Source organism: Gossypium arboreum, chromosome 11 (assembly GCF_025698485.1).
Source record: "Gossypium arboreum isolate Shixiya-1 chromosome 11, ASM2569848v2, whole genome shotgun sequence".
NCBI classification, from domain to species: Eukaryota; Viridiplantae; Streptophyta; class Magnoliopsida; order Malvales; family Malvaceae; genus Gossypium; species Gossypium arboreum.
In genome coordinates this window covers 106,763,461-106,769,299 of record NC_069080.1, presented here as the reverse complement: position 1 = coordinate 106,769,299, position 5,839 = coordinate 106,763,461, and the positions used below count along the sequence as shown (strand labels likewise).

General features: G+C 35.0%; 1 long non-coding RNA gene across 1 annotated transcript; it reads right to left on the bottom strand.

Annotated features, from left to right (window-relative positions):
- Window positions 1–1,158: 1,158 nt before the first annotated feature.
- Window positions 1,159–4,052, bottom strand: LOC108471295 (uncharacterized). The gene is made up of 2 exons (XR_008274034.1): window positions 3,724–4,052; window positions 1,159–1,532 (listed from the first exon to the last, which is right to left on the bottom strand). It is a non-coding gene; the product is annotated as an uncharacterized LOC108471295 (long non-coding RNA).
- Window positions 4,053–5,839: the final 1,787 nt, after the last annotated feature.

Genomic DNA, 5,839 nt, shown 5'->3' with positions numbered 1-5,839 from the left:
TGGTGATGAAATTGAATTGAAGTCAGTATGCTCCACACGGTCTCACACACGGGCGTGTGATTGGCCATGTGGTATAAGTCAGTATACCCCCTAAATTGCACACAACCTAGCACACGGGCATGTGTGGCCATTTCGAAGGGCACACGGGCTAGACACACGGGCGTGTGACCCAAGTCAGTATACTCTCCAGTTTTCACATGGCCTAGCATACTGGCTTGTCCCCGGCCATGTGATGCAAGTCAGTATGTATGCCATGTTTCCACACGGCCTAAGACACAGGCGTGTCTACTAGCCGTGTGAGGCACACAGCCTGATCACAGGGGCATGTGACCCTTGTATGATTGAAAAATTTCTATGTTTTTTGAATTTTTCGTATGTTATCAGTTTAGTTCCGAACCACTTATAAAGCATGTTTAAGGCCTCATAGGCCCTCATACGAGACAATGTGATTGTATTAAATAATGTATGAGAATGAATGCTTTATAATGATAAATGTATGATATATGTGTTATGTTTTGATCTGTAATACCTCATAACCCTATTTCGGTGACGGATATGAGTTAGGGGTGTTACACTCCTGCTATACCAACTCCTTCTCAAACTATTGCTTCCGAAGTATATGTATTATCACCACTAGCTCCTTCAACACAACCAACTCCTCCCACCATGCCAACCTCTCCAACATAACAAATATTTACAAGACTTTGTAGTAGGGAAAAACAAGCTGTGGAAGGGATTGGGTTATACACCGATGAAAGGACAGGGATACAAATTTTAAATATAGGAAGCCAACCTCCAAACTGTTTATTTTATTTTGATGAAATGTTTTTTAATTATGTATTTTTCACATTGTAGCCTGGTATGATAGGGGAAACCATGGTGACTGCGTGCACTAATAAAATGGAAGATAAGGAAACTGTTGGTGGGACTCATGAAAGTAGGAACACAAAAATGGCTAAGTCCAAAGACCCACCCAAGCACAATCGTAAGCCATGGAGGTAGTTGATGTTAATCCATGTTTAATTTGATGGTCCTATTTTGTTAACATACAATGGATGGTTTTATTTTGTTGTACGTATTTCGGTGATGGACGATTTAATTGATGGTTGTATTTTGATGGACAATTTATTGATGCTTGTATTTTGATGGATGGTTCAATTTATGGACAACAAAAAAAATATTTTTCATTTCATTCAATTTATTCATTCTTAACAACTAATGGAAATACATGAATAACATTTCACCATTAAGAAGCAAGATAACCAAAAAAACATCATCCATGATACAATTAACAACAACTTATAAGCAACTATTAATTTGTTGTTGCTGGACATTTTATCCTTGTAAAATTTTATCTTCTCTTCCAAACGAGTTATCCTTGATCGCATTTCATCAACATTGAGCTCATTGTTCTCAAGTCTTAAACTCATGTTCTCTATCAATAATATCTTATTTTCTAGCAGTATTTCATCGATTGTGCATCCTTCTTGTTTTATAGTTGAGTTTGTCCCCTTACTGTCACCTTCAACCCACTGAAAAAAATCACATCCCTCGATCTTCATTTTACACATACAAAAAAAAAACAATAAATATTTTAAAAAATGACAGTACACAACACTTCCTTACAAATTGCAATGACAGATCAAAACCCTAAATCCTAATTTACCTATTTCAACTTTGAACACCCAAAGAACTTTTTCCCTTTGTTCTTTGGAGTATTTTCATTGCAAATAGATGTCATTAACCCGCAATGGCAATACACAACACTTTTTTGTGCACTTGATTTTTTGTTCGTAGAAGAAGACATGGTGAAGACATGAAGGAGATGGAAAAAGAAAAAGAGGAAAGAAAACATGAGAATGAAAGAGGGGAAAATTTAAGAGAAAACTAAAGCTGGAAAAATGAAAAAGATGCAAGTTGTTGAAAACTGTTGAAAAAACAAAAAAAAAGGGTACAGAAGACGATGCAAAGAGAAAACAAAAGAAAAAAAATGGTGAAGAAGATGGTGAAAGATAATGGAAAAATTAATGAAATATAAATTTAAAGACAAAAATAGTTAAAATAAAATAAAACCATAGGGGTCAGGTCAGTAGCTAAAAAAAACAAGTCAAATGGGGTTTCCAAATTGCGACACGTGATGCTGCGTGATTGGCCAGCGCTGCCACGTTAGCAAAAATTAAACGATGTTAGGCTTAGGTACCAAACCTGTGGACAGAAAAAAAGTTCAGGTACCATTGTAGGAGAAATGGACAAGTTCAGGTACTAATTTTATATTTAACCCTTAATTTAATATTAATGTGATTAAGTTTAATCATAGTTGAACTCTCTAAACTCTCCCTATATAAAAAGAGGCTTGAGTCATTATTTTTTTTTACACACTTGAATTCAAGAGAAAATTGTAAATAGAAAATTATTTTAAGAAATTCTTTTAGAAAATTTCTAAAGATATTTTTCTTATTTACAACTTGACCTAGAAGTTTAGAGAAATTATGAAATTACGCCACTAGTAATTTTGTGAAAAAATTTCTAATTCGAAGCGAGCCCACACTCGAAAGACATGAGCTGAAGGATAACAGATAAGATTACTCAGTCGACGAGTTAATCTTAGATGAATAAAAAAGGTACAATTTTAATTAAGTGTTTATTTCTTTACATATCACAACCAAGTTCTAGTTTTTGAAAAAAATTAAAACTCTAAACTTCTTTAAAAAAAAATTCCCGCTATGTTTTCCAAACCTATTTTTTCTAACAACCCCATATGATGCCATAGTTCCAAACTAGGTCTTACACGATATTGTATTCACTTCCACGGCCATGGTCTTCCACATATCAGAATTCGTGTTTATTTTCCTGACAGACCTAGACATGCAAGCAGACTCGATATGCATACTTATGCATGACTAACTCTTTACATAGACTTCAACATGCATATGAACTTACTCTTTTATTCACAGGACACACTTCTTTTATACTCATGCATGACTCTTTATGCAGAGACTCGTAACAGACACATGGCTATATGATTGCACCTAGATATCATGACAGAAGTATCATACGAGTGGCATACTCAAGCTCGCCAGGCGCATATTCATCAAGCATATACATCTTAATAGAACAGAGGCATATCATTGATCTCAAACTTTCATTCACAATAGAGGCTTATTATCATCTTAGCGTCAAGCCACACATTCAACATATCAGATACACATTTCTTTCAGAGAATCAATATATCATGCATAGTTCACATATTCATCACAAGAATGGCCACTTAGCCCAAAGAATCACACATATACAAATACATGCTTTAATAGTTAGAACACTGAAAGAATTTAAAAGACTTACTCACCTAAACCTCACAAGGTACACACAACTTTCTCATATTGTCTTACCATTTACAAGAGACATCTACACATATAATATTCATAGATCCTCACGGAGTCTCACAGAACCTTACAAAATTCACACAATAATCACAGAGCTTTACGTAGCCTTACCTATTGCTCACCATTAGCAACTTTAGGCGTTAGATCTAGGCTTCCTTTGAGTAGATCGACAGTCTTTAAACATTAAACGAGAGAAAACACATCAAGGTCTGCTAATCTAACTCATTTCTCCTTCTATTTTGAACACCATAATCATGTAGCAAATCACTATTAAGCTTGCTCTACTGAACTAAAAAGAACTACTCTCCGACATCTTAACTTACAAGGTCGGAAGACTTACCTCATAAGGGGCTTCTTAGGGCTGATCCTCTTATTGTAGCCTCATCCTAAAGGATGAGAGGATTTTTCCCCTCAACTCACCATTTTATATGTAAAGAATACTTCTTGGGTAAGTAATGAACAGTTCCTAGTCAGCCAAATTTATTTTTAGTTTCAGTGGATGTTCAACATGTGTATTAATCCATGTGGTCACTAGTTAGAGACACGATAAATGTACAGTCGTGTGTGTGTGAAAATGCATTCGTGGCTTAGCCTTGAGTCTCCACTTAGCCGAGGTCCTTCGTCATTTCATCAGAGCATTACTGGTGGCATATTACTAACGCTTCGGTACATCCTGCCTTATTAGTGTTGTCTCCTTTATATATCTCCCCAAGGGATATCTCACATCGTAGGAATTTACATTTCTACATTCACGCCAAGTGTCTTAATAGGCATTCAATGTTTTACTTACTTACAAACTATAGATCTCGCCCATCATCTGGCCATATACTAAGTTTGAGGGAATTCTTTCTATCTTCCTTGATCTTATTCTTCCAATGAGAGATCTCAAAATCTTTGACTAGACCTATGCCTTTATTGGGACCCGATAAATGTCCCATGAATCATTTGGTGGTCTTGTTCAAATCTTACCAATTCCAAGAATACTAATCAAGTACTTTCCATTGGTTCCTAACTATTTTAGTTCATTTTCAGTTAAGCTCTAACCATTGTTTCCTTGCTGGCTCAAAGCCATCATTACTAACTACAATCATTACTGACTTAGACTTACACGGTTTATTTCCTCATTTCTTATAACAAATACTGTCAATCCTGTCCACACCAGTGAGACCTTTCTTAATTCTAAACTACCACGTGCTAACCCAGTGTCTGCCTACATCAAGACATCACAGGCGCACTCGCATGGTTCTAATATTTTTACTAGCTTTGGCTCTATTCACCTCTAAACTTATTCTATCTGACCTATTCCTTCGAATAATATTCGGATCCTAAGGTTTGAACGGGTGGGATGTTACAATTATGTTTTTTTTTAGAAATGAAAAAATGAAACATTTAGAAATGAATGTAGGTTTCCAAAAGTGGAAATAAAAATGAAAATGATCCATTTGTAATTCTATATAGATTACTTAAAAATGATTACAATAATGAGTTTATGTTTTTCAACTGTTTTGAAGCCCGAAAATAAAAATAAATCATTCAGTGACAGTGAACATGTTAAGTTATGAAATCTTTAGCATATTTTATCAAAATTTCACTAGGGGAAAAATCGATAAAAATTTTATCAGGAGTAAAATCATCAAAATTTTACTTTTGATGGGCATCGAAACGACAAAAAATAATTCCTACAATTAAAATAACTCTAAATAATAGTAAAGAGTGGTAGTAGGGTAGAGTCCATATGGATTGGTATTATAATCAACTTTTGCATTTTAACTTGTGATCAGAATAATGTCGTGACAATAATTGTGGCAATAGTCGTGCCCACGACTCCAAATGAACCTGCTGAAAAATAAACAAATAAATCATGGGAGTTTTGAAATGTTTAGAAATCAAATAATTGAAATAGCATAAACAAAAAATTAAATAAATTGGAAATAAAATTAAATTGGGAAATAAATTCGGGTTTTGTAAACAGATCTAATAAGCCTTAGCCCTAGACTCAGTGGATTTTGGATTTTGAATCGCTCCTTGAAAATTATTTTTCTCCTTCAAATGATAAGCTGGTTATAGCAGTTAAGAACATCCTAACCACTAATTCTTCTTCTCGTAGCAAGTCCTGGTACGACCTGCAAACCAACCCTTACTGGTTATCTAACCGAGATACACGCATTCTCGATTCAAGATTCGAACAACCTTGCATTCTGAAGAACCCAACTCGGATTAACGATCTCAACCGTGCGGGTTGTTTAAACCTAATCACTTTTCCCTGATTTGTTCTTGGAGATTTGAATACAACATGGCCGACTCGTTTCCCCAACTGTTCACAAACACGACTCCAACCCAACACAATTTTTTATTTGAAATCAAGTTAACTTTAAGGGATGAGTTGTCAATCCTGATACTTAGGAAAAATGTGAATACCGATTGGAACGATTTTTAGTACGAATACGCATTTCAAG